The 16,350-nt window shown below is 49.6% G+C and overlaps 1 protein-coding gene across 7 annotated transcripts in view; it reads left to right on the top strand.

Moving 5' to 3' along the window:
* CCDC120 (coiled-coil domain containing 120) overlaps nucleotides 1–16,350 on the top strand; it is a 45,907-nt gene that overhangs the window by 9,498 nt on the left and 20,059 nt on the right. For 4 of the 7 annotated variants that reach the window (XM_028711881.2, XM_028711879.2, XM_028711880.2 and 1 more), the window contains exon 1: nucleotides 13,018–13,155. The exons of 2 other annotated variants lie outside the window; for them this stretch is intronic. The gene's annotated coding sequence lies outside the window, so the exon portion shown is untranslated. Of the gene's footprint in view, nucleotides 1–13,017; nucleotides 13,230–16,350 lie in introns of those variants that run through there. One more of the 7 variants, XM_077921175.1, reaches the window with a different exon arrangement.

Here is a 16,350-nt window from a genome sequence, read left to right as displayed (position 1 = left end):
GGGAACTGGGTTCGCGTCTCTGCTCCTCCACATGCAGCTGCTGGGTGACCTTGGGCCAGTCACACTTCTTTGAAGTCTCCCAGCCTCACTCACCTCACAGAGTGTTTGTTGTGGGGGAGGAAGGGAAAGGAGATTGTTAGCCGCTTTGAGACTCCTTAGGGTAGTGATAAAGCGGGATATCAAATCCAAACTCTTCTTCTTCTTCTTCTTCTTACCTGGCCCACTTCTGGGCGGCCTGTTTATTGAGCGTTCATCCTGATTTGTTTGCGGGGAGGTTAGACGCTGCTGCATCAAAGCATGTATTGCCGCACATTTTTCGGTGCCTTTCCCCAGTTACTTTCCTTATTGCAAAAAGCAGGATTTTGGGGGAATGGTTCATTGTGAAAGACTTTCCATTCGGAGAGAATTGCCGAACCTGAATTTGCTGGCATGTGATGGAGGACGGGCTGCGGCAGATTGAGTGGATGAGACCGATAGCGGGTCCAACAGTCAAGAAGGCAGTTACTGAATGTGCTGTAGGGAAATGAGGGGCAGATGGGGCTCGTCAACCTGGGAAGGTAGCCCGTCTAGGAGAAGGAAAGCCTTCACTGCCTTGTAGCTGTTCTCATTCGTGAGAAAAGCTTTGTGTGATGGCCTGACGGGACTCGGGCTCGGACTCGGAACCAGAGGAGTCTCAGTCTGCACCGGATCCGTTGCCTCATGCATCATCTGAACCAAGTCCGGGGCCTGATCCTGAAGAGCCCCAGTCTGCACAGGTTCCCCTGTCAACTTTTCCCTTTGAATCCTATTCGGAATAAGGGAATTTCCCTTTAAAAAAGGGAAACTTTGACAGCTATGAACAAGCACCAGCTGGGCCGAGTCAGGGGCCTGAGCCTGCCCTGGCTCCAGATGCGGGGATTACCTCCTTGCCTTCAGCTGGCCATCACTTACAGCTGCTCCACCACCGGTTTGGTCAGGGGAAGCTGAGGAGGCCTCTGGGTCTAGTAACCCACCAACGTCTCCTGAGCTGACCGTCTGAGAGAAGGAGAGACCTGTGTACTCGCAGGAGGAGTGCTCGCCTTCGGGCGAGACAGGGCGGTGAGTCGCCGGGGGATCAGGACCAGCTGCTACCCCGACAAAGATAAAAGGCTGTCAGACCCCACCCCAGGTTGCGGGAGCAACATTGCTGTATGCAAGATCCTGCACCTGTCCTTGCCTGGTTTCCTGCCTTGGCCCCGTCAGACTGACTCCTAGCAGAACCTTCAGATTCTGGACCGCGTTTCATGGGTTACCCCTGGGCCCAGCACACTTTGGGAGTAAACTCCGAAGGACAGTCCGTACCCCCTGCCTTGTGGAACATCTTTCGGAGAAAAAAAGGCTAAGGAGTAAAGTCTACACAAATCTGGAGTGGAGTCCCTAAGGCGGTTGGATGGTGCCTTGTGCTGGTGCCAAACGTCTTGCTCTTCTTTCCTTTGGACCACATCAGAGAGGCCAAGAGGAGGGTCTTGTCTGGGCATCCCAGGACCTCCATACACACTGCCCAGGCTTGCACCCCAGAGAGGTCGCTTGGGTGCTGCAAACACAGCACAAACAATATGGAATGGAATCAGCACCAGCCTGGAAGGATTCCCAGATCAAGAATTGATTTGAATCTTTAACCTGGGCCTTCTCAGGAGCCCCAACACTGTAGCCCAGCAATGATCGAAAATAATAATAATAATAATAATAATAATAATAATAATAATAATAATAATAATAATATATTTATACCCCACCCATCTGGCTGAGTTTCCTCAGCCACTCTGGGCGGCTTCCAACAAAAGATTAAAAATACAGTAGACACTCGGGTTGCGATTCGGCGCATCTGCGCATGCACGATTTAGCACTTCTGTGCATGCGCGACCGCTGAAACCCGGAAGTAACCCGTTCCGGTACTTCTGGGTTTCGGCTGTCCGCAACCCAAAAAAACGCAACCTGAAGCATCTGTAACCCGAGGTATGACTGTACATTAAAACGTCAGTCATTAAAAACTTCCCTAAGCAGGGCTGCCTTCAGATGTCAGGTAGTTGTTTATCTTTTTGACATCTGGTGGGAGGGTGTTCCACAGGGAGGGTGCCACTACCGAGAAGGCCCTCTGCCTGGTTCCCTGTAACTTCGCTTCTTGCAGTGAGGGAACCGCCAGAAGGCCCTCCCCTTGCTGCTGGACTCCGGCTGTCATCATCCCTGATCGTGCTGGTGGGGGTTGGGGGTAAGCTACAGCTGGGGGGGGCTGCATTCACAATGGCACCGGCAGACATAGAAGACTGCGTTTTCCAGAGAAGGTGGAGAGAGATGGCGGGTTCTGGAAACTGCTTATCTTTGATGCAGCCTCCTCTGAGGGTAGGAGCTGGCGATTTATGACGGCGATCCCTCACCGCCTGCCGCGGTGCCTCTCCAGTTGGAGAGTTAGGGAAGGGTTGCAAGATGCTGTTGGTTCCCGTTATTGACCAAAGGAGGGGGGGGGGCAGCGTGGGAGGATCCGGGAGAGCTTTGTTCACTTGCCTGCAGCCAGCAAAGCAAGTTTCCTGTGGCAGGAAACCCCAAGCTCTGCAAGTGCACTGGGAAGAGAATTAGCCACGAAAGGTTTATTTCACATGATTCCTTTTCCGGCTTGGGGAAAGAAAGAAAGAAAAGAACCTAAATAACCCCTGAGCTGAACTGATTTCATTTGTTTCTTTTCCGCCCGTCACGCAAAGTAAGAAAGAGAAGGGTGGGAGTGACCCATGCCATTGTGATTCCATGTTAAAGGGAAAATACAAAACAGGCAAGGTTGCCTTTTTTATTATTTATCTCTGGATAAAGGAATCAGCGTTATGTCGAAAGCAGGGAGGGTGAGCAGCTGTATATTATAAATATTAAGATTCGCCTTTTAATATAGTCCCATCAATGTACACAGTGATTCATGGAGTTTTCATACACACAAAAAAGTCTGATTCCAGAAACTTTACAGTTTGACGGCAGAAGAGGCAATCAGGGTATGGTTGCCATATTTCAAACAGTAAAATTCATATTTTTTAAGGAAAACACCAAAATTATTGAGCTTTTTGGGGGAGACCACCCCCAAAAATCGTGATTTTGAGCTTTTGTAGCCATTTTTACACCGGAAAACCAGGACATAAGGGAAAGAAAGAAAGAAGGAAGGAAGGAAGGAAGGAAGGAAGGAAGGAAGGAAGGGGCAGAAAGTTGTGGGGGAGAGAGTCAACAATAACAAGCTACAAATACGACAAAATGACCATTATATCCTGCATATTGAGGCTTGGCTATTTCTGTTATCGGTAGAGACTTGTCTGTGTGGGAAAGCTAAATAGGTTCTGGACTTGCTGTTCTATCTTCTGCTGGGAATATTTCTGATAGGCTGGAGATGAGTACAAGGAAGAGTTTAGCAGGGCGGGCCACGTTATAGATCAAGGCCCAAAAGACCAGATCAATAGACACTTTTCTGCTGCAAGAAATAAGACAATCACTAGGGGGCATTGCTGTGTCATAAGGACCGTTTCCTCTTTCAACATCTCCCCCCACCCCGCGCCCCCCCAAACAACACTTCCTTGCAGAGGGTCTGGTTTTGGTGGTGAGAGAAAGCACTGCAGGTACGGAGGAAAACAGCCCAGGCTTCCGGGGAATAATTGCTGGTTTTGTATTTCCAAACAAGATTCTTCACTTGGTTCTCTGCCTCAAAATACCTCTGCTTCACCCAGTTACAATGGTACCTCGGGTTACATACGCTTCAGGTTACATACGTTTCAGGTTACAGACTCCACTAACCGAGAAATAGTACCTCGGGTTAAGAACTTTGCTTCAGGATGAGAACAGAAATCGTGCTCCGGCGGCGCAGTGGTAGCAGGAGGCCCCATTAGCTAAAGTGGTGCTTCAGGTTAAGAACTGTTTCAGGTTAAGTACAGACCTCCGGAACGAATTAAATACTTAACCCGAGGTACCACTGTTTAGATCTGGGTTAGCACCAATGCAAGTGATCAACAAGAACTTCTTAAATCCAAACCCCGGCCTGAAATCTTGGAGAGAGAGCTGCTGGCAGTCAGTGTGGACAATTCTGAGCTAGATGGATCCAACAGCCTGACTCAGGCTGGGCACACACATTACTGCTTCCTCTGGCTCCAGCATGCGCTCTCGCCGCTGGTGCTTGAAGCCAAGTGCACATGGTGTTAGCCGTGAGGGTGTACATTTCAAGCAGCCACTGCCCATGCGCAGAGGACAGCTTCAGTGAATTTGGCGCAGGGAAACGCATTGGGCAATGGGCATTGAGCGAAGGCCTCTCCACCGCCTCTTTGATGTGAACAGCAGCGTAGAAAAGCTGCTTTAAATGTGGGAGGGAGGAGGAAAATGCCCCTTCTGCCGCGAATGTGCACATAGCCTCAGTAGAAACCTATTTCCTATGTCCCTATAACGATTGACCCACCCACGGCGAGTGGGTCTGCTTCCTCCCTTTCCTCTATGGGGCTCAGACTCCCATCAGACTCCCAGGAGGTTAGATTGGCCTCAGCCAGGGCCAGGGCCTTTTCAGCTCTGGCCCCGGCCTGGTGGAACGCTCTGTCACAAGAGATCAGGGCCCTGTGGGATTTGACCTCTTTCTGCGGGGCCTGCAAGACAGAGCTGTTCTGCCTGGCCTTTGGGCTGGAGTCAATCTAACCCCCCCTCTCATTTTTAATTTTTTTAATGGAACCCCTTATATGGGATTTTGTATATAAATTTTCCCTTGGCTCTTTTGCTGGCCCATGTAGGACCAGCATGGATAGTTGGCCCCAGTGAATATCTGATGTTTTCTTCCCTTATGGCTTTGATCTATGGGCCACCACTAAAACGAGGCTGCATTTTAAACTGTATTCAAACTTATATTTTAACCAGCTGTTTGTTTGGTTTTTTGTTTGGTTTGGTTTTTAATGTTTTTACTGTATTTATATTATGTGTTAGCCGCCCTGATCCTGGTCTTGGCCGGGGAGGGTGGGGTATAAATAAAAATCTATTTATTTATCTCCTGTTCTTCAACCCTGTGCTCTATGTAACAAGGCACAGTAGGAGGCAGCTGTTGGGGTGTGTCTGTCCTTGTTTTATGTCTTGGCTGCTTGTCAATAGAGTCCTTTTCTTCCCTGGTGGGTCTTGAACCCTTCTGCCAGGAGGGCTCTCTGCAGACCTCCTGCCCAGGGAGCTATGTGGGCAGGGTGTTGTGTGGGTTTCTCCTTGTTTCCCATACATGTGCTGGGCTCCAGAGCGGTGACTGTCAGGAGCAGAGCAGGATTTGAACCCTTGCCTGCAGAACTTTGAGTAATGGGTTCATTGCAGGCTGCGGGTGATGTTTTGGGAACAGTGTGTGTGTAAAGGCCATGTCCCCTTTGTGAATTCAGTTGCTCTGTCTTTCCACGTGCAAGTGGCATATGAGCTTCAGCACCGCCCCTGACTACAGTGGTACCTTGGTTCTCAAACGCCTTGGTACTCAAACAACTTGGAACCCAAACACTGCAAACCAGGAAGTAAGTGTTCCAGTTTGCGAACCTTTTTCGGAAGCTGAACGTGCTCCATTTTGAGTGCCGCACTTCCGTTTTGAGTGCCATGCTTCCGTTTTGAGTGTTACGCTGAGGTCTGTCTGTTTTTGCTATTTATTTTGCGTTTTTGTTTTTGCGACTCTTTTTTCTTCTTTTTGTGACCGTGTGTAACTCAGTTCAGCTACTGATTGATTGATTGATTGATTGTGTGACTACAGTACAGTGGAGCCTCAGGTTACATTGCCTCCGGCTTACATCACCCTTGGCTTGCAACCGTCGGAAACCCGGAAGTACTGGAACGGGTTTACTTCCAGGTTCGCACCATTCGCGCACGTGCAGAAGCGCTAAATCACACCACGCACATGCACAGATGCGACACTTTGGGTTGCATCGTTTTCTGCTTGCGGTGGATCCCTGCCATAACCTGAGGTTCCACTGTACATTGTTTACTGCTTTCATTTTATGGATCAATGGTCTCATTAGATAGTAAAATTCACGTTAAATGGCTGTTTTAGGGTTGTCTGGAACGGATTAATCCATTTTGCGTTACTTTCTATGGGAAAGCGCACCTTGCTTTTGGAACGCTTTGGTTTTGGAACGGGCTTCCGGAATGGATTAAGTTTGAGAACCAAGGTACCCCTGTAGTGTGGTACAGCGGTGATTCTGGAGACACTGCGATTTTTACTCTGTCTTTGGATTTCCCGTGTTGTGCGCACTTTCCTCTCCCCTCCAAAGCGCATGTCTTCAGAGCAAAGCAGTGGCATATTTCTCTCTCACCCCTGACACAAATGTTCTGTTTAGCATCCAGCCTGAAGAAGTGTTCAGTGTAAGTCAAAAGCTTGCTTGCTCTATCAAAAACTTCTGTTCCTAAGAAAGGTGTTGTTTGCCGCCTGTGCTAAAGAAGAGGATATCAAAGATCTGAGTTCCAGAATCAGACATTAGCAGACCTGCCTGTCCTGTGCTGTTCTTGGCTGTAAAAATATTGGCATCAGACTGGAAGCAATGTTCTGTTCTTTGGGATTGGGGAGTGACCTGTGGGAGTACATGGTTTCTGATTCTCTGTTCCCCTGCATTCTTTCACAATAGCAATGCGCCGGCATGTGAAATGTGCAGTGCAGCAAGAACCACAGAGGTTTTCTATCTTCTCCCTGGTGTCCCATATGCAGAAGAACCTAAGGATGCTTTTTTAAAAAAATTAATTAATTAATATTCTATTATTACACTTTTTAAAAGCCAAAATCATTATACAAGCTTGCTTGTCAAGTTGAAGTTGCTTAAGATTCTAGCCTGTACTTGTTTGTATAATATTCAATACTTCAGAAAAGTCTTAGATTTTTACAACTCCAAAAGATTCATTATTTTGAAAGGAAATAAAAGCTATATAGGGACATGGGTGGCACTGTGGGTTAAACCACAGAGCCTAGGACTTGCTGATCAGAAGGTCAGAGGTTCGAATCCTCATGACGGGATGAGCTCCCGTTGCTCAGTCCCAGCTCCTGCCAACCTAGCAGTTTGAAAGCACATCAAAGTGCAAGTAGATAAATACCGTATTTTTCGCTCTATAGGATGCACTTTTCCCCCTCCAAAAATGAAGGGGAAATGTGTGTGCGTCCTATGGAGCGAATGCAGGCTTTCAGGCAGCTATCCTGCAGCCTGAAGCCTGAAGCCAACTGCCGCTGCGCTCCCTGGGCTTCAGGCAGGTATCCACAAGCCTTCTGAGCACAGCAGGAGTTCCCGCTGCACTCGGAAGGCTTGCGGATAGCTGCCTGTTTTGAGGGCTGGGGTCGGGGGAAGCTCGGGCTTCCTCAGCCCCGCGGCTAAAAACAAAGCCACAAGCAGCCTCTCCCGGCTGGAGAGGTTGCGCGTGGCTAAAGAGGAAGCCAAGACAGCCAGCGGGATGGATCCTGCTCGCTGTCTTGGCTTCTTTGCTCTTTGAGGCTGGGGGGGGGGGGAATAATATTTTTCTTCTTTATTTCCCCCCCTAAAAACTAGGTGCGCCCTATGGTCTGGTGCGCCCTATGGAGCGAAAAATATGGTAGGTACCGCTCCGGCGGGAAGGTAAACGGCGTTTCCGTGTGCTGGCCACATGACCCGGAAGCCAATAAAGCGAGATGAGCGCCACAACCCCAGAGTCGGCCACGACTGGACCTAATGGTCAGGGGTCCCTTTACCTTAAAAGCTATATATCCATGCACGTTCCAAGAAATGGCTTTCATAAAACCCCCAGATAATTTCCCGACTTACTTTCTGCTCAATTCTGTTAGTTTTCAGACCAGCCAGCCCCATTTTTTTCCTCTGAGCATGTTACCCAGCCACACACAAAGGTTTTCATTCCCCAGTTCTTCTCCCCTCCTCATCCTCATCTTCAGCCATGGAGAGTAGGGGTTTTGTTGCAGGTCCTGGAGAGATCAAGGTAGTTACTGGAGACGATGCGTTTTTTGAACCATGAGCAACAGACTGAAGCTGGCAGGTAATTAAGGGTCTGCAGACTACATTTCAGTCGACATTGCAAGGTAGGATAGCTCAATAGCAGCAGCATGTTGCAAAATATTGCAGGGAGTTTGGCAGGGCATCCTGTGGGCCATTGGGGGGGGGGGCGCAGGCTTCTAATGGATCAGAACTGAGAAAGGGATCATGATGCTGAATTGAAATTAAACGATAGATTGAACTCCCTCCTGCGGGGTAACTGCCTTAAAAAGTGTGGCGTGTTTTCTGTCTTACAGGTGTATGTACTGTATGCAGCCCTACCTGGCACCTGAGCTTGGGAATTTCTGCATGCAAGGCAGATGTTCTGCCTTGGAGATGCAGCTTTTCCCCCAAGCTGTTGCTTCCGAGCTAAAAACAGCACCATTCATAACATGCTTTGATGCATTCACAGCCATATCTGGTAGCTGAGCCAAAGGATAGGCTTGCCCTGGAATTTATCTGATTAACTGATACGTCGTCTTAAAATTGCATCGCAGCCCTAGTAAGAATTAACAGGCACAAGAAGCTCTTTGAATCCTTGAGCTGTGTTGTATAAATGGTTAGCGATAATATTTTTTTAATTAAAAAAATAACTGTATGCCCATGGCGTTGTTAATTCGAGTCAGCTTGAAAGCTTGCTTTTCCCCTAGGAAGGTGGCAAGATGGAAATGGGCCGAGAGATGGTTCTTTCTTCTCGGCAGCTCTGTGGTTTTGCTTAGACCGAGATGTAGTGATAGCCGAAACTCTCTCCCTCCCTCCCTCTCTCGGCAACACACTTTACTGTGCAACAATCTGCTGTTGTAAGAATGTGGTAGGAACAGCAACCATATGGCCCTTGTTCTACCAGTTCTTTTGAAATAAATGGCAGGTCTTTGTGAAAGGGGTCAGACAACCACTAGATGGAGCGAGAGGCTCAGGGCGGTCACTCTGGGGACGCTGTGGGGCCCTTTGGCTCACGCTCTCTGCTTCTACCTGCAGGGCAGGGAGCCAGGAATGTGCGGAATCTGATCTCATCCCAGGCTAAGACAAACACAGGGCAGCAGGAGAGAGCTGGGCTGTACCACCCCCTGGGACAGAGGGGTGGGAGGGGGCAGGGAGTCGGGACTGAGCTAGACGAAAGGGGTGCTCAGGAGTTTGAGGAATGAAAAGGTGTCTGGATTCACAGGAGAGTGTTCCAGGTGGTGCAGATTATGCGCATATCTCACAAGCCTGTCAACACCCTTGACGTTTTATTATGTTTTACAGGTGCTGGAAGCCGCCCAGAGTAGCTGGGGAAACCCAGCCAGATGGGTGGGGTATAAATAATAAAAATATTATTAATTATTGTTACGTTACCTGCTGATTTATGATCCATTGGTGCTTGGCCTAAGGTGAAGGGAGGGCTTTTATCTCAAAGCACCGAGTTCAAATCCCACCATTACCATAAAGGGCTGGGAAAGACCCCTGTATCAGAAATCGCAGGGGGGCGCTGTTGCCAATGGTCTGACGCAGGTGGCGCTGTGGGTTAAACCACAGAACCTAGGGCTTGCCGATCAGAAGGTCGTCGGTTCGAATCCCTGCGATGGGGTGAGCTCCCGTTGCTCGGTCCCTGCTCCTGCCAACCTAGCAGTTCAAAAGCACGTCAAGTGCAAGTAGATAAATAGGTACCGCTCCGGCGGGAAGGTAAACGACGTTTCCGTGCACTGCTCTGGTTCACCAGAAGCGGCTTAGTCATGCTGGCCACATGACCCGGAAGCTGTACGCCAGCTCCCTCAGCCAATAAAGCGAGATGAGCGCCGCAACCCTAGAGTCGGCCACGACTGGACCTAATCTTTACCTTTTAGATTCCCACATTCCTTTGCTATACGCTGATGCCACGTTTATGGTATCATTTTAAAATCTGTGTACATGGCCAGGTCCCTACATGCAACAGAAAGAAGTGGTAGAGTCCCAAGCAGGCGAACCTACCTTACAGGGGTGTTGTGAGGATTGCATCACCGTGAGGGCGGCATTTTAAGCATAATTATCTGGGTACACAAATGAATCTACCCTGCAAGCAAGTACCACAACAGGGAAAAAGCTAGGTTGCAACCTCTACCCTTATTTGATGCCATTATTTCTGCAGGATTTTAAAGAAATCCTTTTACATTCAAACACAACCTTCTGGCCTCCAGGAATGGTGCAGCCCGTTCCATTGCCACCTCCGTCCTTGCCCATGAGTAGACCAGGCCCACAATGTCCAGAACCAAGTGGTAGAATTCTGGACCGGAGTTCTTCAGACTGCAGTGTGGGGTGTGGGTGTGCCCCCCCCCCCGTTTTTCAGCACTTTCCCGTGTTAAAAACAGCAAGACACAACTCCATACATACAGCAAACCTCAGTATTTCCCTGTTTTGTTGGCAGCTTTAAAGCTTTTTGTTCATCTGGGAGAACAGTGAACAATGTATCCCCCCCCCACCTCTGGTCTAAAATGGTCCAGTCCAGAATTCTACCTGTTGGTTCATCCTGCAAAATATGTTAAAGGGCTCTCACCTCCCCAAGTTTCCTCCTCAATCCAGATGGGTAGCACAACAGCATGCAGGAAGCTACAAACCAGGCAAAGCTACAACAACCTCATTTGGAAGTGTAAGCTGATGAAATCAGGAACTTTTTCCCCTCCAGGAATTATTCCTCAGTGCAATTGTTGCAGGAGCAACATTAAATCAGTCCCCAGAATTGATCTGTGAACTCGGATTTTACACAGTGTGAGCTAAACAATGGCTAGGGTTGGGCAGTGGGGGTGCGCTGTGTGTGTGTGTGTGTGTGTGTGTGTGTGTTTAAGGGTTTTGGGAAGAGTGTTTTTACTTGGCTTTTACATTCATTACTAAACCAGAAGCAAAGAAAAAGAAAAGCAAAAACATCAAGGAAATCGAAGATAACCCATCAAGTTCACAAAAAACAATGGTAGAAACTTTACAACCTACTTCCACCAATCCTCTACACCAGGCGTAAATAAATCTGCCCCATGGGGCAGTAAAGAGAAAGGCAAATGTGTGTGTTATAACACTGTGTGTTACTTCACTGTACAGTGGTACCTCTGGTTACGTACTTAATTCGTTCCGGAGGTCCGTTCTTAACATGAAACTGTTCTTAACCTGAAGCACCACTTTAGCTAATGGGGCCTCCCGCCGTCGCGCGATTTCTGTTCTCATCCTGAGGCAAAGTTCTTAACCTGAGGTACTATTTCTGGGTTAGTGGAGTCTATAACCTGAAGCGTCTGTAACCTGAAGTGTATGTAACCCGAGGTACCACTGTATATCCGCTGCCTGTTTGCCCATCTGTGTTTTGTGTCTCCATCCTGTTGGAAAGGATGAACTGCCTTGGGTTGTTGTTACAGATATGTAGCCGTGTTGGTCTGCCATAGTCAAAACAAAAAAAATTCCTTCCAGTAGCACCTCAAATCACCCATTCCCACCACCCTTCTGAGTAATACCCCTCCCCACCTTCTCACTATATAGAAGGATCTGGCAACTTCTGTTTCAGTGTATCTGAAGAAGTGTGCATGCACATGAAAGCTCATACCAAGAACTAACTTAGTTGGTCTTTAAGGTGCTACTGGAAGGAATTTTTTTTGCCTTGGGTTGTGTTTACTATGCAGAGGTGGCAGCTAGTTCCTTTCAGCTGTTGGACTACAACTCTCCTCAACTGCTGCCAGTATGGGCAGTGGTCAGGGATGATGGGAATTGTAGTCCATCAACATCTGGCGGACACCATGTCCACTAACGCCCCTCCAACCAGATTATTGAGCATGGAGTGTGTGTCCCATCCCTGGTCCCCATTCCCTGTGGAGGTAATGGCCCCTCTGCTGCCCCCTCCTGGCGGGGGAGAGGCGCGGTTCGAATCCCCGCGGCGGGGTGCGCTCCCGTTGCTCGGTCCCAGCGCCTGCCAACCTAGCAGTTCGAAAGCACCCCCGGGTGCAAGTAGATAAATAGGGACCGCTTACTAGCGGGAAGGTAAACGGCGTTCCGTGTGCTGCGCTGGCTCGCCAGATGCAGCTTGTCACGCTGGCCACGTGACCCGGAAGTGTCTCCGGACAGCGCTGGCCCCCGGCCTCTTGAGTGAGATGGGTGCACAACCCTAGAGTCTGTCAAGACTGGCCCGTACGGGCAGGGGTACCTTTACCTTTACCTTTACTTGTCCTTCACCCCTTCATGGATCACTGCCTTGCTGTGGCAAAGGGGCTTGAATAACTCAGAGAAGCTATGAACTATGCCGAGCAGGGCACCCAAGATGGACAGGTCATAGTGGAGAGTTTTGACCAAATGTGATCCACCTGGAGCAGGAACCGGCAAGCCACTCCAGTATCCCTGCCAAGAAAACTCCATGGACAAAGACAACAGGCATATAAAAGTTATGACGCTGGAAGATGAGCCCCTCAGGTCGGAAGGCGTCCAACATGCTACTGAGGAAGAGCGGAGGGCAAGTACAAGTAGATCCAGAGCTGATGAAGCGGCTGGGCCAAAGCCGAAAGGACGCTCAGTTGTGGATATGCCTGGAAGCGAAAGGAAAGTCCAATGCTGTAAAGAAAAATATTGCATAGGAACCTGGAATGTAAGAACCATGAACCTGGGTAGGTTGGAGGTGGTCAAAAATGAGATGGCAAGAATAAATATTGACATCCTGGGCATCAGTGAACTAAAATGGACGGGAATGGGCGAATTCACTTCGGATGACCATCATATCTACTACTGTGGGCAAGAAACCCGTAAAAGAAATGGAGTGGCCCTCATAGTCATCAGGAGTGCCTGGCGTGCTCTGGTCCATGGGGTCACGAAGAGTCGGACACAACCAAACAACAACAGTTGTCCTTCAAGGGTGCTTCTGAGCACGTGACGAGCGTCCTTTTTGCCCACTGGGTGATCGCCGACCACCTGCGCACCCATGCCCATCTGGGGTGAAAGAAGAAGGGCTCCCCCTCCCAAAGGATCTGCCTACCCCCCTTTTCCCCTATCCCCTCCCCCCCTCGCCTGCCAGCCTCCGCGCTTGGCCAGCCCGCGGCCAGGCGAGGGTTAACAGGTGTGGCCCCTCCCCCTCCCCGGCTGCCTTTGGCGGCGCCTTCTTCTTCTCCGCCGGCAGTTCGGGTTCGGCCAGCGCTGCCGCCGTTGGCCCGTTCCGGGTCTCCTCCCCAACTCGCCCCCGACCAGCCAAGGAAGGAGCGAGGTGAGGGCGCGCTTCGGCGAGGCGGGGGCGCGCGTCGCGGGGGAGGCGGCCGCTTAGAGTCGCCCAAAGTTCGGGCAAGTTTGCAAAAGTTTTTTTGGGGGGGTGGGGGTGGGAAACGACGGGGCAGGAGGGCGATCGCAGCTGCTTCCGGGGGGGGCAGGGATCCTAACCCCCCCCAAGACATCTCTCGGGATGGAAGCTGCTGGTTAAAGCCCCACGTTTCCTTTTTCTGCTTTGTTTCCTGATCTGTAAGCCGCCGGGCGGGGGTGGCGGCGCAGGGGGAGCCTTAGTTGGGGGGGGTGTCTCTCACGAGGCTGGCCCCCGGAGCCTGATCTAAGCTGACCTCCCCCAGGCCAAGGGGCACGGGGTGTGGGGGGCGCGCCTTGGAAACTTTGGAGAAGTTGCGGGTTTTTCCCACGGAGGTGCCGCTTCCAGGTGGGAGAGCGGAGAGAGAGGGGTCGGCGCCGGAGGAGAAAGAGCGCACTCGGATTTGCTCCGAGCTGAGCACGGGACGAGGGTCCTTCCTTGAACCTTAAGAGTATTTGGCTTTGGAAGGAATTGGCCGCACCTTTCTGTCCTTAGAAAACACAGCAGGAAGACTTGGGGGAAGGGGATACTTCAATCCTGTGCGCATTATTTCCCCAGTGAAGTCCCACTGAACTCAGTGGATCAGAGTTCCGAGTAGACGCGTGTCTTTTGCAGCAGTGGATCAGAGTTCCGAGTAGACGCGTGTCTTTTGCAGCAGTGGATCAGAGTTCCGAGTAGACGCGTATCTTTTGCAGCAGTGGATCAGAGTTCCGTGTAGACGCGTGTCTTTTACAGCAGTGGATCAGAGTTCCGAGTAGACGCGTGTCTTTCACAGCAGGCTTTCTCAGAATGGGTGTGGGAGACAAACCCAGGCAGATGGGATTATTATTTAAAACAAGTCTAGAAATATCCCCGATGCCTGATCACCGAGGCATTTGAAATGTAATGATGGCACTGCTTCTCTTCCAAACACTAATTACTTTGTTGTACATTAATTTTATGTATAGACTTGGCACAGCTTTGTGGCTGTAAGAGACTAACTATGAATCAAAAAGTCCTGGGTTTGAATCATGCATGCCTTTGCCATCAACTCACCAGGTGGCAAGCTGCGCTCTCCCAGATTCAGCCCCCACTCGTCTTCTGCAGTATAGAGATAGAATCATAGAAATGTAGAGTTGGAAGGGACCACCAAGATCATTTAGTCCAACCCCCTGCCATGCAGGAATCTTTCGCCCGACGCAAAACGACCCTGAGATTAAGTCTCATGCTCTACCAACTGAGCTACCTGTGAGTAATAATGACATTCACCTGCTTTACAAAGTCACTGTAAATATCACAAGGGTTTTTGAGCCTGCAAAAACGCTACATAAATGCCCGGGATAACTACTGTGCTTCTGTACAATTCTGAGGTCGGACACTAGCCATCCCATTGCACAGGTGAGGAAAACTGAGGGTAAGAGAGATCCCGGCTTGGTCCAGACCCACTGAATGAGTTATTGGCTTAAACAGGGACTTGAACCCCAGGTTCATTGCCAACCCAATATGACCCAGCGAAGAGAGACAAAGTACTGTACATGATTTGGTCTTCGTGCCACATGAGAAACACTGTGGTGTAGGTGGTTAGAGTGTCAGGCTAAGATTGGGGACACCCAGGTTCAAGTTTTCCCTCAGCCATGAAGCCTTGAGTGAACAATTGAGCTGGGTTAAGTAAGGAGGGCTGTGGAATATAGAGGGAAAATGTGAAATGGTTCTTCATTTTTGGCATTACTGGGACCTAAGACTGCTTAGACATTTCCTGCTTTAGCTTGAATTCCTCTTTCTCTGTAATGTGTGGTGGAGCCTGATTGTGGCTCCGATTGTGGCACCCACAAGCGCTCTGTCTGCTTTGTGTGTTTACGGGCGAGCCCAGGTATTGAAAAAGAGTCCTGGGGCTGAGTCCTGGCTCAACCAAAGCTGTGACTGGAAGCCAGGATTCCTGGATGGTATATTTTGCTCTCCATGGTGGAAATTAATGCTTTCCGAGGCAAGATCTAGGGGGGAGGGATTGCAGGAAATTGCTACCTTGCTGACTCTGGAAGATAGGTATTGGCCTGCCCATTTTGACTCTTGTCTGGGGATTAGGTGAACCTTTGCCTCAGGCAGCCAGCCAAGATGACGTGACCAGGTGTTGCAAGGATTTCCGGGGAAGGGCTCCACCTGCTGAACTCTGCCCATGCATCACAATCCCAGCTCATAAAATGCTGGGTTCTCTCCCTTCCCCCCTCTTTCTCTTTATTTTTCCTGTCCTCCTCCTCAAACCTACCTGAATTTACCCTCCAGCTACTGTTCTCCTGGTCTCAACCTTGATTTGCTCTTTTGTTTCGAGAATAAGCCAGTGGTAAGAGTTTCAGAACCCTGCAGGCCTGGGTTCAGCCAACTCCCTTTGGCTTTCTCCCGTTTCTGCCATATGTAAAACAGGAATAATAGCAGCTTTTACGGGACCGTAAACAAGGATGAATTGGATGGGGGAAAGCCATACAGTCACCCAAGTGAGAAAATACATACCGGTAAATTCCAACCCTGTGGAAGCATCTCCACCCCCATCGTTCTGCCCGGACACTGAGGTCCAGCCTGAGGGCCTTCTGTGTTCAGTTTCAGTTTCAGTTTCTGTTAATTGGTTCTCGTGGGAAACTTGCAGATTCTAGCTTCGCACAATTAACTCAGGCTGGTGTCAATTTACTCTTGGCAGAAAGCCCAGGTCTGCTTGACCTAGAAACTACTTACTCTGATTGGTTAACGACCAGCACTCAACTCTGTTATCAAGGGATTGCTAGCTCAGTTTGAAGTGAGGTGTTGTTAGGAGTAGAAGTGCTGTGTATGGTTTTGAGAGAGAGAAAGAGAGGGTTTATTTTGCTTTGATTTGTATGCAGAAACTCTGCTGGTTTTATTTTTCTTTTTAATAAATCCTGTAAATAGTTATTCTGAGTCTAGCTGACTTGTCATTACTGCCACAACTAGCTTCTTCGCTGTGCAGGAAAACTCTGCTACGTTTGGGCTAAAGCCAGTAGGGCTATGCCTGACACTCCAAAGTTCCATGAGGTTATGGGCATTGTGCTGCCAGCCTGAGTTGCGGTGGTGTCAGCATCAACGGCGTTGGTTCCAGTAGTTCCAGAAGTTGTTGTTCCTGCT

The sequence above is a fragment of the Podarcis muralis genome, chromosome 17, assembly GCF_964188315.1.
Source record: "Podarcis muralis chromosome 17, rPodMur119.hap1.1, whole genome shotgun sequence".
NCBI classification, from domain to species: Eukaryota; Metazoa; Chordata; class Lepidosauria; order Squamata; family Lacertidae; genus Podarcis; species Podarcis muralis.
This window is presented reverse-complemented; position numbering and strand designations above follow the sequence as displayed.